The sequence below is a fragment of the Triturus cristatus genome, chromosome 7 (genome assembly GCF_964204655.1).
Source record: "Triturus cristatus chromosome 7, aTriCri1.1, whole genome shotgun sequence".
NCBI lineage: Eukaryota > Metazoa > Chordata > Amphibia > Caudata > Salamandridae > Triturus > Triturus cristatus.
The window spans coordinates 777626578-777645049 of NC_140590.1; the positions used below are offsets into that span (position 1 = coordinate 777626578).

General features: G+C 46.4%; 1 protein-coding gene across 12 annotated transcripts in view; it reads left to right on the forward strand.

Annotated features, from left to right (window-relative positions):
• The first annotated feature begins 14761 nt into the window (after positions 1 to 14761).
• Positions 14762 to 18472, forward strand: part of SLC16A3 (solute carrier family 16 member 3) — a 160535-nt gene continuing 156824 nt past the window's right edge. For 7 of the 12 annotated variants that reach the window (XR_014966602.1, XR_014966604.1, XR_014966603.1 and 4 more), the window contains exon 1: positions 14776 to 15373. The gene's annotated coding sequence lies outside the window, so the exon portion shown is untranslated. Of the gene's footprint in view, positions 15465 to 18472 lie in introns of all 12 variants that reach the window. The other 5 variants (XR_014966608.1, XM_085617572.1, XM_085617575.1 and 2 more) reach the window with 4 other exon arrangements.

Here is an 18472-nt window from a genome sequence, read left to right on the forward strand (position 1 = left end):
CTCCAGTCGCAGGTCCAGCGAGGCATCCAGGCTCCAGACGGAGGTCCAGCAAGGCATTCAGGCTTCAGACGCAGGTCCAGCGAGGCATCCAGCTTCCAGACGCAGGTCCAGCGAGGCATCCAGGCTCCAGGCACAGGTCCATCAAGGCAACCGGGCTCCAGGCGCAGGTCCAGCGAGGCATCCAGGCTCTCATCCTGGTCATCCTGGATGTTGGCTGGGTTCAGGGGGTTGTTGATGTGTGCTGCACTTGGCCCGGGTTGCTCCATTCTGCAGTTTGTTGTTTTCTATGCCTATTTTCTATTGGGGGTTGACTGATAGGCTATTTCTTGTATTACAGACAAAAAGATTCATGCTGGGCTGACTAACGTGAGTTTTTTTGCCGCTAGTGGGCCTATCGCTGGTTTTCGCCCGCTAACGCCTGAATTCCTATCGCCATCACGCTGATGTTAGCGGCAGTTTTCGCCGCTGTTCCCTGATACTATTGCGTGTTACCGGCGTGTTGAGAATACGCCGCTAACACGACGATAGTTTCCCGCGGTACACGGCATTAAGAAAATTATCGCTAACCGAGGTTAGCGATAATTTTCGCCATTTCTTGAGAATATCTCCCTCTGTTTCTAGCAGGCGGCGCACCAGCAGGACCAGAAAATCCATCAATGGAAAAAGGGGTTGTTTCTTTGATTTAAGTTTGGAGGCCGGCAGCAGGCAGTGTGAAAAAAACATGTGTGATTGTGTTTCACAAGGCAATAAGAGAGCGAGGATAAGGAATTAATGCCAGAGCTGCTGACTGTGGAAGTGAGAAAACAGGTTCCAGTCTCCATGCTCGGGTAAAGCTTTCGGGTCATGTTTGCTACTATAACTGTCAGTGGAAACAATTACACTTTCAGGAAGTTTCTCAGTTCAGTTTAAAAACTCACTTTTAATAAATGATGTACTAAAATCAGGGCTGCTGGAATTATGCTGCAAGGGAGAACCAAATATGCTGCAAGGTTGACTAAATTATGCAGCAAGAAAAGGAAAATGATGTAGCATAATGCAGTAATTTAGTATAGTATTACTTCATTGTTTTGTCATTTTTACACAGGATTAAACTGTCTGTGCAAAGTTTTCACCTCATTACTACCAGTTTAACAACCAAAATGCAGAAATAACCAACTGAAAGGTGAACAGTTAACATTTGCAAAGGGCCTTCCATTGTGTGCTAACATATTTAGCCACATTTTTAGCAACTTTTGATCCGTTTGAGCTAGATCCAAATAGTTTTTGTCAAAATCTGCAGATTATGCAGCAGATGATGGATTATTTGGCAAATAGGGCAAATCCATAATTATGAGAAAAAAGCCATGTCCGCAGAATCAAATAATTCCAGTGGCCCTGACTAAATTAAGACGATTGCAAATTTTAATTGTTTTAATTTTGAAAACACCTTACCATATTCTTGCATGCTCTGTGCTGCATGATTGACATGCCACATATGTTCAAGGCTTGGCTTATGCATGGGCTCCTAAGAGCTAGTGCTGACCCTTGACTCAGATTACCTAATTAATTTGTTGGGTCGCCCACCTGTACCTTGCACCATATTCAGGGCCGCTGGAATTATGCGGCAGGAGAGGACTAAATTATGTGCCACCGTTGAATTATGCGGCAAGAAAAGGCAAATTATGTGGTGTAATGCTGAGGATTTTGAGAAAGTATTACTTTATTATGTTGCCATCTTCACACATGCTAAACCAGTCCCGGCAAATGCTGTACCTCATTAGTACCAATTTAACTTTACCTTTACAAAGGGTTGTACACTTTCCAGCAATACAGGTAGTCATCGTTTTAGTAACTTTTGATCCATTCAAGCTAGAAAAAAAAATTGGGGGTTAAAATCTGCAGATTATACAGCAGTTGATGGAACATATGCATATGTGGCAAATCCATAGTTATGCAGAAAAGGCCAAGGCCTTGCATATTTCTTGTGGCCCTGACCATAGTACAAGGGTGTGAAGGTTCTGTCAAGCATCGGTTTTGTACTGGAAGGGGATCCTTTAAGACCTCTCCCACTGTATATGTGCAGTTCAGTGCAACACACACACAACGTTTAAAAAATAGGGACACTTTTAAAAGTTGCTGCACTGTTATGCCTGTCTCAAGGAGATGAATTTTTTTGGCTCAAATCCCTGGCTTTAAAGGCTGAGTTTGTGTCACTTTTGTGATGCAGGCTCAGTGCAAAGAGTTAGTAAATATGGACCAGAATCTCTAGACAGGTACTTGTTAATATTATTAGGACGCTTTGTATTCCTAATGCAAACTAATGCAAGATTACTAAATGACCAATGCAGAGCAAATGCTGCTGTACTGTGTAAAATCAGAAGACAATGAAGAAGCTAAAGATGAAAGAGGAGGGGCCCCTGAAACAAGAGAGAAAAGTGGTTTGCACATGGAATTGAGCATGCCAAATGTATGTAGTCATGTTTAGGATTGTCAAGAAATTCTAAGCTTGCTCGATCATCTATTATTTAGTTAAATTTCTTACAGAGCACTAAATCAGAAAATTCACAAAGACCTAAAATTTCTGGGGTGACTAAAAAACTTAACAGCACATTTGTGTTTTCATCAAAATAGTAGGTATATTTTCACTCTCTCTCTTGGCGGCACCTCATACTTATATTCAGCTATGTTTACAGAAGCATGTTTGAATCATGTCTTTGAAATTGATGTGCCTCACTGAACACCTCCCACACAGGCCACACTACATCCAATATCTTTATCAACCATGCAGTCCAAAATGGTGCCCAGAATCACAATGCAAATCAAAACACATCACAGCATTGTCCAGAGTATTACACATTATATAAATATAAGAGGACTAAACAACCACATCACTCTTTCTACTCTATAGCCATCAGAAATGGTGAGGTGTGGATGTGGGCTTCTTAGTGGTGCCAAGGCCACCCGCCTCATTATCTTGTGAGGCTTCTAGAGGAGGTTAGACAAGTGGAGCAGAGGGGATAGTGAGTGCCACCCTGTACTGTGATACTAACATATCTTTTTAGTTAGGGGTGTGGCTATTTTTGCTACAGCCAGTGCAAAGGCAACATGGCCCAGACGTACGAGAGGCCCGGTCATCTCTGCACTGGCTGCAGTTTATTTAATATCAGACAAACGAAAGGTGATGGGAGGAATGCTTACAATATCTGATCACTGGCAATCACTTCGAATAGCATTCCACCCCATTATCTTTATGCCTACCATGCCACCTCAGTTTGGACCCAGCTACATGCAAATCAGTCTTGACCCTGCTCCAGTATGAACTGTCGTTCTAAAGTGGCAGGTCAGGTCCTCCCTGAATTGGAATACGAGCAACCCAAGACCGGTTTCGCTCTGATTGGGGCTCCTCAGTCAGGTATGACTTGATTCCTGTGGCACAATGAGCAAGGAGCCCAAGTCTTGGCATACCTTGACCTCTTAGTGTGTTATATTAAATGCACAAAAGGTGATAGGAGGAATGCTTGCAATAGGTCTAACCACTGGAAATCACTTGGGCAGCATTCCAAACCATTGTTCTTTTGCCCACATGCCAACTCATTTTGGACCCAGCCATATGCAAATCAGTCTTAACTCTGCGCCAAGAGGAACAGTTCAGCCAAACTGCCGGACAGGTTCTCCCTGAACCAGAACAAAAGCAACCAAAGACCAGTTTCACCCTGATTTGGCTAAGAATTTTCTGAAGGGTCTCCCTGGGATTCGCTCTATATGGTATATTTCTTTAAGAGGAGTTGAGGAAGAGTCATTCAAACAGAAAGTGAAAGCAGTCCCATGCATAGATAGAAAAAGAAACATGTGAATAGGCCAGAAATGGAGAGGGAAAGGAAGGGGAGTTAAATGTAGAAAGGAAAGGAAAAGGGAGGGAAAGAAATATGGAAGAAAAGGACAATAAAACAACCAAAAGAGGATAGGTAGACCAAGAGGTGACAAACAAGGAGGTCGCAGACAAGAGGAATGAGGTGGGTGAGAAAGAAGCATATTCAAGACATAGATTTCATAGAGTAAGTATGGATTGAGAGAGAACAAGGAGATTCGAGAGAGTCTGTGGTAGAGAAAAGAGGAGGGTATAGATTGAAGAGAGAACAGCAAAACACACAAGATGATGGACGGAATGTTGCACATTGGCAAAACATTCACCCCCAGTCACAGATCTGGGATTAATCCATCGTTATTTTGCTCACCACGCCACCCCAGTTCAGACATGGCAATATGCAAATTAGGCTTGACCCTGTGCTCTCCATGGCACTGGAATCAAGCTATCCTGGCTGAAGAGGGGTGAAACCCCGAAACCGGACCTAGGATGCTTGTTTCCAGTCCAGGAAACACCTGGCCTGGCAGTTCGGGCTGGACTGTTCCCATTGGGCACATGGTCAGCACTGATTTGCATATGGCTGGGTCCAAACTGGAATGGTATGGTGAGCAAAAAAACAATGGATTTAGGCCCAGATCTCTGTACTTGGTTGAATGTATGACATTGTTCTGCATTCTGTCCATCAATAGTTCTTTTTGCATTTGGCACCCCGAGTGGGACGGGTATGCTCAGACGTGAGTCCCGTGCTCTCCATGCCACTGGAATCAAGCTATCCTGGCTGAAGAGGGGTGAAACCCTGAAACCGGTCCTAGGATGCTTGTTTCCAGTCCAGGGAGGACCTGGCAGTTCGGGCTGGAATGTTCCCATTGGGCACATGGTCAGTACTGATTTGCATATGACTGGGTCCAAACTGGAATGGCATGGTGAGCAAAAAAACGATGGATTTAGGTCCAGATCTCTGTACTGGGGTGAATGTATGACATTGTTCTGCATTCTGTCCATCAATAGTTATTTTTGCATTTGTCACCCCGAGTGGAACGGGTATGCTCAGACGTGAGTCCCGTGCTCTCCATGCCACTGGAATCAAGCTATCCAGGCTGAAGAGGGGTGAAATCCCGAAACCATCCTAGGATGCTTGTTTCCAGTCCAGGGAGGACCTGGCCTGGTAGTACGTACTGGACGGTTCCCATTGGGCACATGATCAGTACTGATTTGCATATGGCTGGGTCCAAACAGGAATGCCATGGTGAGCAAAAAAACAATGGATTTAGGCCCATATCTCTGTACTGGGGTGAATGTATGACATTGTTCTGCATTCTGTCCATCAATAGTTCTTTTTGCATTTGTCACTCCGAGTGGGACGGGTATGCTCAGACGTGAGTCCCGTGCTCTCCATGCCACTGGAATCAAGCTATCCTGGCTGAAGAGGGTTGAAACCCCGAAACCAGTCCTAGGATGCTTGTTTCCAGTCAAGGGAGGACCTGGCCTGGCAGTTCGGGCTGGACTGTTCCCATTGGGCACATGGTCAGTACTGATTTGCATATGGCTGGGTCCAAACTGGAATGGCATGGTGTGCAAAGAAACGATGGAATAAATAAAACAAATTTATTTGCACACGCTGTATCGCATTTAGCGATACAGCGCGCGCAACAAAATTCATTTTATTTCTTTATTTGTAAACTTACCTCTGTTAGGCCATAATCCGGAGTTTACTATCCCCCACCCTGCCCTTCCCCTGCCCTGCATCACCGCCCGGCAGCACTCCCTCCAGGAGCCGTTACTGGATATAAGAGAGTAGTAAGTACTGTTCGTACAACATTTGAATGTTTTGTTTGTTGACAAGCAATACATTTCTGTATTTACTTCTTTGCATTCTTTGGTAGATATGGACACTGGTACCATTGCTGTAGCAGTAATACGAGAGCACTGATAACTGCATGAGTTAAAACTATCCCTTTATGAGCTGCCCTAATTAATTCTAATCTAGCTCTCTCGTTATGTATATGCGTATCCCCTATCCCAGGTATAAAAAGTGCAGGAACATTGCCTTTGGCGAGGCTATATGCATATTTGGAAGGAAAACCATCAAGAGGCTTTATGGCATTTAATGTTGCTTCCATTGCCACCATAATGACTGTATTGATCTTAGTTTGAGATTGAGTTACAGCAGCGCCTATGAAGGTTTGCACTGCTGTCTTTGCAGCTATGCCTGCTGCACAGTTGCATTTAGCATGAACTCCTTCACTTTTATGGGCCATTGTCTGATGCACGTGGACCAAAGGAAGCTTGTTCGGCAGAGAAGCTACCTTTCCCCAGCGTTGTTTACTTTTTAACAGTTTACCTTTTGAATCTGTTTAGGTGCCAATGTGGCAGATCCACATTGTAACACTGTACACAGAACGCTGAGTCTGAGACAATATGTATGGGAACTGACAGATCAGCCTTCGGAAGAGCAAGGAAAATGGCAAGAATTTCTGCTATTTGTGCAGTAGAATTGCCTAAAACTTTAATGTGTATACATAGTGCCTTGAAGTCACTGTCTTCACAAAATACCTGCACTGCAGCGCAAGCTTCAGTATATTTTTGTTTACTGGAAACCATTGGCTGTGCAGAGCCATACATTGAGAACACACTGTTGTACTAATGTATGGGTAAGATACTTGGAGTTTGTGGAATGCTGTTGATATACTGTAAAAATTCTTGAGTCTGGAATGTTGACTCAACTCACACTTTACATCAGTAGTGTTAGAAATTGGGTCTCTGGTTGGCAGAGGTGTGCATCCTGTCTAAGAAGGGACCACAATCTATTTAAGGGTAAGTCAGACACACAAACTAAATTAACCTGTGCTAACTCTCTGGTAATTTGGCACAGAGTGGTCAGGCTTAATTTAGGAGGCAATGTGTAAAGTATTAGTGCAACACTTCAATTATAGTAACACAGTGAAAACACCACAAACAATCAATTTAGACAAATAGAAAAAATGTATCTGAGTACAACAAGACCAAAACAAAAACAAAATCAATAAGTAGAACTTGAGATATGATTTTTAAGGAATAAACTGCAATATAGTCTTTAAAAGCAAATAGCACTTAGTGGTGACTTGAGGCCACGCTGGACCTGGGTAAATCCAAAGTTCAGGCCGACCGAAATGAAGGGCAGGCTGGCTACAGCACCCATGCAGGGCTGCTTGAAAAGTACCCTGGATGGAGCAAGCGTTGGTGGCGAAGACTCGATGCGTTGGTTCTGTTTCCTGCAGTCAGGTAGATTTGTCGGTGCCAAGCCTCACAGTTGGGTCCCGCCTCATCATCAAAATCCTTTTCATGCACGCGTTGCATCGTCATTGAGCCCCCCAGTCGGGTTCCATGTCGATGTTGAACAGCTTATGATATGGGTGCTGCGTCGTCATTGAGCCTCGCAGTCGGGTCCTGCATCGTCATCGAGCGATGCAGGGATGTCCTCAAATCGACACTGCATCGGCCTCAAACCTTGAAGTCAGGCCCAGTATAGTCGTCGTGCTGCGCAAAGATGTCCTCGAATTGAAGCTGTGTCGACGAGCACTGTGTCGGTTCTGATTGACGAAAAGTTGTCACTGTGTTGATTCTTGTAGAAAAACAGCTGCAGAACCCACTTTCAAGGCCCAGAACTAGATTGTCACCTCTTGGCAGGGCAGGACTCTCAGTTGGCAGAGTGCAGCAACTGAATCTGAGTTGAAGGAAGTCGTTGATGGCCCTGAGACTTCAAAACAGGCTGCATGCCAGCAAACCCTTGGAGAACTTGGGTTCAAGGATGTAGAGAGCAGGTCTAGTCCTTCTCACTCCCACGCAAGAAGCAGCAGACAGCAGGCCAACACAGCAAAGCAGGTAACAAAGTGACAGTCCCTTGTACAGCATAGGAATCAGCAAGCAGCAGGCCAACAGAGTAAAGAAGTTAGCAGAGAGGCAGTCCCTTCTTCAATATGGCTGTCTGAACTGCCATGAAGATTTTCACAATTGGAGTAAATCATTCCTCTGTGGTTACTTATAAATATGATTTATGTGCAATGGTGGTCATCTGTCCCTCATTGTAAACTACATATGTGTAACCTATAGTGCTAGGGAAAAGCCTGATTACTAGGTTTGTATTGTTCCACATCTGTTTGTTCGTAGGGAATGATTCGTATGTTGATGGAAAGAGGACTCTGTTGCAACCGCAATGGAGTTCCCTCCCCACCTACTGAATGGTCTGCCGGACAGATTTAAAACTAGGCATGCCGATGGCACAGACTACTCTGTCTACACCGTGGTCAATCCCTGCTGACGACCCGACGGTGACAGGGCCATCAGAGGTTTGGCCGTATGTCCGCCCACCTAAGTGAGATGGGCAGGCATATAGACATTTCTCAATGCCGAGCAGTAAGAGGAACTTAAAAGTGCTCAATGCTCCCTCTGCATTGGAGGAAACTTCCATGGCGGGGGGGAGGGGGGGGCGGGGGGAAGGCATTGTTTTTTTTAATTTCAAAAGAAAAAAAATTCTAAGATTGCTGTACAGCTACGTCATGTTGATGGAGCCCTGCGGCAAACTTACAGTACATTGACAGGAACTCCTGTGGCTGTGTTTCCTGTTAATTCTAAATGTGGCCAGCGACACCTCTGTCAGGGTGACAGAGTAATTTACGTCATCACCGTGGAAAAGAGCGGGTCACCCATCAAAATATAAATCAGGCCCTTACTATCTACCACATCTGCTTGCAGTCCATTTCAGAGAGCTGTGTGTGTTTTCATCCAATTTTTTTTCATAAAACGTGCAAGTCATGAATTCATATAACGACCTAACTTACTGAGCAGAACGTGGCAAGTAAGCTCCTCCAAAGTTCAAAAACCTCATTAGGACTTGCAACTTTCTCAGAGCGTTTGGAGGTTGTAAAGTAGCAGATTCCTATGGCAAGTCCGGTGCCAATCCTTTACTCTCACTCGACAATTCATATTCAGGGAAGATCACATTAACAAATGCAATTTTAGACTTCTTAAAATGTATTTTATACTCATATCAGGCTAGGAGTGTTATTATTCTGCCCACATATATTTAGATGTTCAGTCAAATTATCATCCATAATTTAGATGTCATGAATGTATCATTGCACTTCTGGATCTTCTTGAAATATAACCATGATTCTGACTGAAAAGAGCACAAGGCTATGGGGCCGATTCACAGAACTAACTTAAGACAAAATCCTAAACTTCCTACTTTTGGTATTCACAGAAGTTAGGATTTTGTCTTAAGTTTGTCTTAAGACAAACATAAGACAGACTTAAGAAAGACTTAAGACAGACTTAAGACAAACTCAAGACAAACTTAAGACTGACTTAAGACAGACTTAAGACAAACTTAAGACAGACTTAAGACAGACTTAAGACAAATTTAAGACAAAATCCTAACTTCTGTGAATACCAAAAGTAGTAAGTTTAAGATTTTGTCTTAAGTTAGTTCTGTGAATCGGGCCCTATGTGTGTACACCTGAAGCAATCTTGTCTATGCGTATTGAAATCCGATGAATGGAAAAGTGGTCAGATGCCGGATTTTAGGTTCCTGATTCTAATAGGATATCAGGTCCTGATAAGGTTGATAATAACCCGGGATTTAAGAAGCTCTGTATGTATGCAAGAACTCATTGTTTGGGTCTACTGGATCATCCACCCTATAATAAAATATTTCAAAGGGAGGTGCAGCATGTCCATTAACAACAAAAGTTACCTCACCTCACCCCCCCCCCCCCCGGTGTTACAGAACCCCCCAGCCATGCAATATTATATTAGTGCTCTAAAGTTTACGCTTATCAGAACAGGTTGGTCCATTGTATAAAAGATTCAGAATGAAATGTAACATTTACATCAAAATGGGGAATAACTTTGATTACTCAAGCACCTAACAAACCCACAGCAGAAAGGAAGCAACTTTTGAACTTAGGGAGGAAACCAATATTACTGGGAATGTCTCCGCTATTAGTAATGATTGGTACAATCACTGGTACAATTTAAGATTACTCAAGGATTGGTCTCACATTGGGAACAAATTGTTACATTTCTGGAATATTCACAATAACGCTTGAGCTTTGTGGCCTCTAGACTCTCCAGGAGCACAGATTTAGTCAACCTACCAACCTGAGACCGAGAACCTGGTGGACTGTCACCCACAAGCCCCCTGCGCCTTACACGAGGGAGGTACGCAATGGACAATGATCAGTACTGAGGGACTCAGAGGAGTACTTGCTGTTAGTAGGTTTGAAACCTCATTTCACCATAACTAAACCCACTCAAGAATACAAACTACGGACATACTTTTATGACTTTTTTTCTAGAACACATTTTATTGCTTTCAAAGATGTACTTTGCGCTTCAGCCATTTCCAATACAAGGGTAGCATAGGAAATGTCACATAGAACCCTCTGCCCCCACCAACCCGGAATCAAGAATGCATACATTTTCCTAAATATGAATCATCAGTTACTCAATTGGCAGAGTCTAAATAATTGAGCCAATTCCCGCATATTTTAGTTTGGTTTACAGGGCATCCCCTCAACTTATATACAAATTGCTCGGCCTTGGCACAGAAGTCCATTACACTGGTCCAGTCACCAGTGTTGGACTCATTATAGATTTCCAGTGTCTCCACAAGTAATTCTTGGCTGAGGAAGGCAATGACCACTGGCATTCTGGAGTGTCTTTCAAGTGCCCACTCATTTATCAGTCCCAGCAGTATCATCTTGGGCTCCGGTTCTATTTGTTTGCTCACAACCTGTGACAGGGTGTAATTTTCTGCGGTCCCATACCATATTAAAGAATGTTCCCTGCATCTCTGGCAGCAGGGAGCTATACATGCTTTTTATTTTGCTCAATGTCAGGTGGCTATAATGTACCCTATGCCGGTATGTAAGTTGTATCAACCTCATTATCATAGAGAGCGCTACCACTCTGGGAGGCATCTTGGCCTCCACCCAGTCAAACGCTTCCAGGACACCTACATCTTGTTCCCGTGATCTTTAAGAGTTAACATGGGATCTGGAGTATTGCCCAGCATAGAGCACAGTTGGGTAATCCCCTTCTTGTTACATCTTCCATAATGATGCATGCCTCCATGGGGTGATGAGCTGGTAGGGTTTGCAGCACCACTATGTGTGCTTCTAAGGCGTGACACAGCTGCAAGTATCAGTAGAATTGTGTTTTGTGCATGTCATATGGGGCTGCTAGTTATTGAAATGTACGTATGGCGTTGCCCTCCAAGACGCTTCCCAGTTTTGAGATGCCAATGGCATTCCATTGGCGGAACCCCTCTAATCGTGGCGTATTTTAGATCCAGTTCCCATGCCATAGAGGTGTTTCTGCTGTCAGCACACCGTGCCATTTGGACTACCGCAGTGACTGCAGCCAGCAAGTCAAGGAGGCTTGTGTTACTGGAGGGAGAGAATCCGGTAGACGAGGCCTACATAGCAGATTAATAATCGGCGACAACGTGCGTCACAAGTTGCCCTTTCTAGAGCTGGTATGTCATTGTTGGTGTTTTTGTGTATTAGACTGAGACTGGTCCACCTAGGGTCTTCGTTACAAAAATGCAGCAGGAAGAGGGGGCAGAGCTGGGCCTGCCCTGACAGGATCCTAAACCCAAAAGGGAAGGATGTGGCATTCCTGCCTACGAGCTACTGAAACTTGACTGCAGTTATACTATTGGAGTATGGGCAGGAGCAATCGGGGCCTACGCCTTAACTACAAGGAAGAGTATAAGCCACCCCACCTACCCCCCACCGCAGTCCAGCCACAGGGCTATCTGTGATGGAAGGTTGGTGAATGTTGCAAGGCCTGCACTCAAGCTTAGCAAGGGCCTGGGTCGCCTCACCCCAGTCTTCCATCTTGCGTTGCCATCCACACAAGGGAATCCCAAAGAAGATCCCTGTGTCCAGACAGACAAGCCCACACACAGTCTCCTCGCTCGGCCTGTGTCACATATGCAAATGATGCCTCACTCTCCATCCACCACACCACATGGCTGGACTTAAGGACCTGGTTAAGTGAGAACAGCAGACCTTTTAACAGGAGAGGCTAGTAGTAGGTATCGAGCCCGGATGGCGACTTGTAAAGGTCCTAAGTCCTGGCACTTTCACTACTTCTCTCAGCTCAGTGAGAGGACAGACAACACTCTGCCTATGAGCCATGCGCTGGTCTCAACAGGCCCGGTTCTAGAGGGTGGGCCGGGTGGGCCAGGCCCACCAAAACATGAGCCTGGCCCACCCAAACATGAGCCCTGCCTGGCCTTTTCAGTGAGGACATGAAGGCCAATAGAAAATGGGCACTTTCATTTAAAACGTTCCTCCGAACTTTGTATTTCTTCATATTCTGAGAAATGCGTTATTGGGTCTGGGCTCAGGTGGGCTGTGTCGTGCAAGTACCATAAGGGCATGCGGAAGGGAACAAATTCTTTATTTGACACCGAGTAACTTTTGCCTACCATCCTGTTGCTGTGTGGATATTTCCATTTCTGTTCAGCATTTGAGAAAAGTAGTTTGTTTATTCAGATTCACCTTTCCTGACTCCTGCAGCTGCTTATCAGATCAGGCTGTGACACAAGGAGAAGGTAAAAGAATGTGTTACTATTTGTTTTTATTTTTAAAAAGTCTGCACAGGCCCAGAAAGACACACACTTTAAATTGTTTTTATCATTATCATGGCCATGGATGCAAGACAACAATAAAACATGTCCAGAGAACTGGTGATTAATGATCCTGCTGGAGAGCAGTCCTTTCCCTGTGGGGTAGTTTTGAAATGCAGATAAACTGTATTTTATTTGGATTGTTCAGTGGGTTACTGCCTTTGTTACAGAGATTCTTGTGTTACTTGCAATTCAGAAGTTATAATCCTAACATAGGACAGTGACCTATGAACTGTCATCAAAGAGCTGCATACAAACATGAATGGTATAGTTAGAACTTCACTTTTGTGTGTTACTATATAGTTAGAAATTCCCCAGTCTTTCATTATTTTCATGTTGCTAAAAAGAGTTTGGGCCGATATACATTTTTATTAGTAAAGCCAACCCTCAACCACTGGGGTATGTTTTAAATCCTGAGTTTGTGCTTCCCCAGCCCAAACCCTCTTACAATATACTGCCCATCAGTATAGATGACATGTAATTCCTACACCTGGAAATCCTCATTGGCTCATGTGACATTCCCTATAGACTGAATTACATACTTGTTTGATTCATTGTATATGTATAATGTGTGTGTGATGTAAAGTACGGTGAGACCCTACACTGATATGAGTAGCGCTATACAACAAATGAAATGCATATGAGAGGGGGCTACAGAGAGATGAAGGGCACTGTTGGAGGGTGGTAGCAATGGCATCTGCAGAAAAAGAGGTCATTGGTGAGGCGCCAAAAAAGACTTTCGCACGAGTGCTAAAGCCGGCCCGGTCATTGCCTCTCTATTTTTATTTAATTAGCAGTCAGGTCATTAGGGCAACTGTGGAACATATTTTGAAGTGCGTGCTAATTATACTTACTGCTATATTCAATGTTTCAAGTTTGAAGGTGATTCTACTAATGTTATTTACAGGAATAATGAAAGTAGAGCTGGATAGTGGCTGATATGGGGCTGTGGCCCAAGGTCAGCTGTGTGATGAGGTGCACAGGAGAGGGATGGTAGAAAAGTGGATAATCGGGCCTGGAAGTACTTGTGTTGAAACCTGGTCTGTTGGAATTATAGGGTTTGCACAAAGGTCCACACATCGCTCTTACTTTCAAATAACTCTCCACATGCTCTGTAATGTATACACACAGAATTGATCCGTTGTATCATTGTGACTGTTGCAAGTAAATATAATGTAATTTAGGGCTTGTAGGCTACCACAAGAAGCGACAAATTGGGCCCGCAGTGGCCCACCCAAATGCACCCTTGGCCAACAAAACTAAAAATTGCTGGAGCCGGGCCTGAGTCTCAGCCCAGGGAGGGGTTCAGTGAACACTTGTGATTGTTGTGTTCACGGAAGCAAATTTTCAACAAAAACCCTGCGACATTCAGTGACTTTGCCCTCAATTAAACAAGGGCTTGGGATCACACTCCCTAGATCCGAGGCATTCCTATAAAAACTTTCACGCTAAAGAAAAATGTACGCTCATATAATCGCCATGCTTGAGAATGCACGAGCCATCAGTCAGTACAACTAAGCCTGACATGTTGACATCCAGAGTTTGTTCGGTGGGTATGTGTATATTTGGAGTTCTCGGGCTCAGGCTCAGGGCCAGTTCCTCTCTTACAATGATGCCTGTGTGAGTTCTGAGCTAGGAGGCGGTGCTTGGGGCTACGTGGTGCAGGGGAACCAGGTCCAGAGGGCGGGAACGGTCCCTTGTTGCAGTGGGGGGGGGAGGGGGGCACCTTTTGGAGGGAATGTTCTGGGGAGCTGGAACAGAACCATACTGAAGTGCTATGGGACTCGGGGGGCTCTTACAGTTTTGTTTTATTTCTTTTTACTTTGTGATGGCCTCAGATATGCGTCCGGAGTGGCTTTATCATAGAGAGAGGTCTGTGGGCTAGGAGCACACCCAGTCATTTCTAGGGCACACGTCCGTTTCCCAGCGCGGTTTGCTGCGTTTCGTCTTCATGAACACGATAAAATGGGTACCACTGAGTTGGATAATTATCAACTCGGTGACAACGCAATCTTTATTTTTTTTGTTTTTGTTCTTCTTGTGACCTTGGTGTGGGAAGAGGGGTGTGGTGGGTGCAGCAGGCTCTCGCGTTTGAGGAGCAGCAGGTGACGGGGAGGAGAAGATGTGATTTGAGTGGCAGGCTCATCAGCCTGTAGGGACACTCCCCCTCTCTCCCCAGCACTAGGACACTTCGAGCTGCGGCGACTGAACTCGTGACGTGGGCGGCGGACGTGCGGCTCGGGAACACCGGGGAGGAGTCTGGGGGAGGCTGGAGGGGTGTGACTCAGGAGCGCATCCGCGGAGCCAGACCTGCAGTATCGGGGTACCGTTCCAAGAGCTCGAGGGAGACCGTGACCTGCAAGATGGAGGAACAGGCACAGTGAGATCCAGGGATCCGAGAGACCTGCAGGCAGCCCCGGCGAATAGACACCGGCGGATCCAGGGAGCCCGAGACCCTCAGGATCTTGGACCTGACACCTGAAGATCAGGGACCAGACACAGGTAGACGGGGACGACGTCAGTGACCAGCGGGCGGGGAGACCAGATAGCACGGGTCTGGGAGTGTCCGTAAACCTCGGACCTGTCTCACACGGGGACCCTGATAACCGCATCCGAGATGCGCACGGACCTGAAGTACTCATCGTAGAGAAGCTGAGGTCGTCAAAGCGGCCACAAACGGACTGGGCAACAACGGGACCAGAATATCCAACGAACGGAACCCCGCGAACTCTCAGCGCACGCAGAACATGAGCAGACACCAATGCTGCGCATCCGTCGAGCGGAACTGAAGTGTCTGCCGGACCTCCGACCATCTGCCTGACCGAGCATCGCCTGCCCGAGCCTCTGGAGAGGTACGTGCAGATGAGGGGGTGGGAGTGGGAGGCGCCACAGAACAGGAGAACAGGTGTCCGTAACCCAGAATCAATGCAGCTGGGGGCACGGGTAAGGGCACAGTGGGTACCCGAGGGATAGCGGGGTGGGTGGTCAATAGAGGGTGGGGGAACTTGCATCAGAGGAACGACGTGGCGTGATAAATAGTGTGTGACGAGCGATGGTGAAGGTGAAGGAAGGTCAGACTGCCCGGGGAGGGCAGAGGCGCAGACTAGTCACCGTGGAGCGAGCGTACATGTGCACAGCACCACGCCAAAGACGGAATGACCCAGCTTTTTCCCCTCGCTTTTAGAAGCACGTACCAACCATTTCTAGTCTATTCTGATTGTATAAGCTTCAAACGTTAGCAGATAAAAGAACAAAGTATGAGCAGTTAAAGTGATTCGCACACGATCACACAGTATGGTCAGCTGGGCCGGGGAATCGAAGATCCACCCTCGTTAGCTGGGTCACTAAACTCTATCTTGTGTTGTGGGGGATGGGACTGGACTACTAGGAAGAGGGGGCGATGGAGGGGGTGATGGGTAAAAGGCCAGGACGTGAGAGGCTGGAGGGAACATGGTTGAGGGACTGGAGGGAGGCACGCGCGGGGTGGACTCGAGAGTGGAGGGGCACGCGGCTTTAGAAGACAGGCGAGAGACCGCAGGGGTGACAGGGTCCGTCCACAGGTGGATTAGAAGGGGTGAAGGGTCTGGGGAGTACACGTTTAGTGCCGGAGGGAGGGAATAAAGGACTGGGAGGAGAGCTAGCGAGAATCAGGAGGGAAAAGAGATCCGGAGAGAGAAGGGCAGGATCTTATTGCACGTTAAACCGAGGGCCCGAGGTGAGGACTTCGAAGAATAAATACAGCTGGGTATCCATGCTTGGGTCAGGCGCTGAGATCAGGCAAGGAGTAGAGACAGGGGCGTAACGCACATCCCTGCTTGCAGGGGGTGGGGCAACCGTTCAGGGGCCCCTAACCCAGTCATGGGACTTATTTAGCTCAAGACCGATGTATATACCCGAGATATGGGAGTCTATGGGGCCCCTCTTCATATTCCACAGGGAGAGGGTGGAGGGGTAGTCAGGCTGGAGGAAGACCACTTGAGAGGCCACAGAGAAGCAGGCGGAGGGGGTTAGGCTTTTCCAGAGATGCTTGCGGATGTAGGGCCCCTAACAGTATGAAGCCCGGGTGTTGGCGACTTTGAGACAGAAAGCTGGGCCTTGAAGCCTTTGGACTTTCTGGGGTTCCTGCCGAGCACTCACCGTAGCTTGAGTAAACTTGGAAAGTAGATACACCATAACTCGGTCATCATATTCACAATATAGACGGAAGGGCCAGCCAGAGCTGCTTCATTGAAAATGAACACACTTAATAATACCTTCAATCATACAGTGTTGTCAATCAGTTTGGTGAGGTGACGAGGCCCTATAGTAATTAAAGCAAGGCAGATATCTTTCTTCTGAGTCACCGCGACCCTATAAATGGTCTTGGCTGGAAGTCCATTGAGTTCCCCATGCATTTAAGTGTCTGAGCATGGCGCATACAAGCACGGGGCAGTCTTCATGTACCACAGTATCACATGCCTGCTTCATTACTGCGCGGCCTTCAGGTCCACAGCACCATTTATGAAAATGATCATTATCCTAAATTCGCCGACGCCTATAGCTCCTTTCAGGACAGGAGTAAAGTTCTCCTATATGTGCCAGTCCTGGCTACTGGCGCTGATAAGGGCGGGCGGGTTTGAAGTATTAAGCCGCACACTTCAACCTTCGGATATGAAAGGCTCAGGGAGACGGAGTATTGCTCCTGGGATACAAGAAGGTCTTTACTGGTTAGGGAGGACTAGTTACTAAGTATCTGGTCAAGGTTAGAAGCGCAAGCAAGGGCAAGTACGTCCCGACGAACTAGGGCCCCTTGAATCAATGGGCGCCCGGACACCGCGCCCCTCTTCGTCACAGCACGCAGTGCCCAGGATTCCCTCGTCCTAAGGCGTTCATATCACTCCCAGCGACAGCGTCACTGGAGAGCCGTATTGTCTGTTCGGCGGAATAGTCACTTCGGGTCCGGGCCCTGATCGAGGGAAGAGGAGGTTTAAAAGGCAAAGGAGAGCGGGCAGGCAGGACTTCAGGGCCACAAAAAACGTGTGGATATTCAAAAGTCTGAATATGGGTTTAGCCAGGCAGGCAACTAGAGCCAAATTTCGGGGGGGGGCTGAAAAATATTTCGGGGGGGGGGCTAAGTCTTTGAGCCATAGGCAGAATGGCTATAAGCAGGGGTGAAACCACAACAAAAGCCTCATTAACGAGTAAATGGTCTTTTAAAGACCTGTGAAGTACTCGGGTGCGGCTACAGGATGTATGTCGATACATCGCGCACCCTTCCATCGCGTGCTTTAACCACGCGCTCAATACATCGCAAAGTCCAATACATCGCCATCTTTTACATCGCACGTTGGTGCAACGCGAATGCTTTGATGCCTATAGGCAAGTAGCTAACATCGCCGACGATCAAATCGCACGTCATTACATCGCATAAGTTGTGATCCCGCAAGCGATAGGGACTTCCGTGCCACAGTGGGACCCGCTACGGAGTATATATTTCCTAGGCCTGGGTGCATGATACATCGTGCTGCTGCTGGGGATAGCTGGCACCTGATGTTGCAGCAAAACGTGTTGCATGCGTGCGGCAGGCAAACACCGCATGCCTGCCCACCAGAGAATTCTTTAGGTAGAGATTGTGAGTGATATGAGCATTTTTGCATTCCAAATCCCGATGAGCAGGGTACAGTGTTCCTTCCAGTTGTTTGCAATATTCCAACCTTGTGTTCCCAGCACTCGGCAGTAGCCCAAAACACGGTCGCCTGCTTTTAAAATATCTTCCACTTGGTGGCAGCGGAGTCATATCTTTTGTACATGTTCGCCCTTATATTATTGTACCTGTGAACGAACTGCTTGTGACATAATTCAGTTAAAAATTGCGCCACTCCATGTCACCAACATTACTAACCAAGGGCTGATAAAGCTTACCGCAGTTCCCGTCTGTATTTTCATATAACGCCGGCATAGTAAGCCTGAAG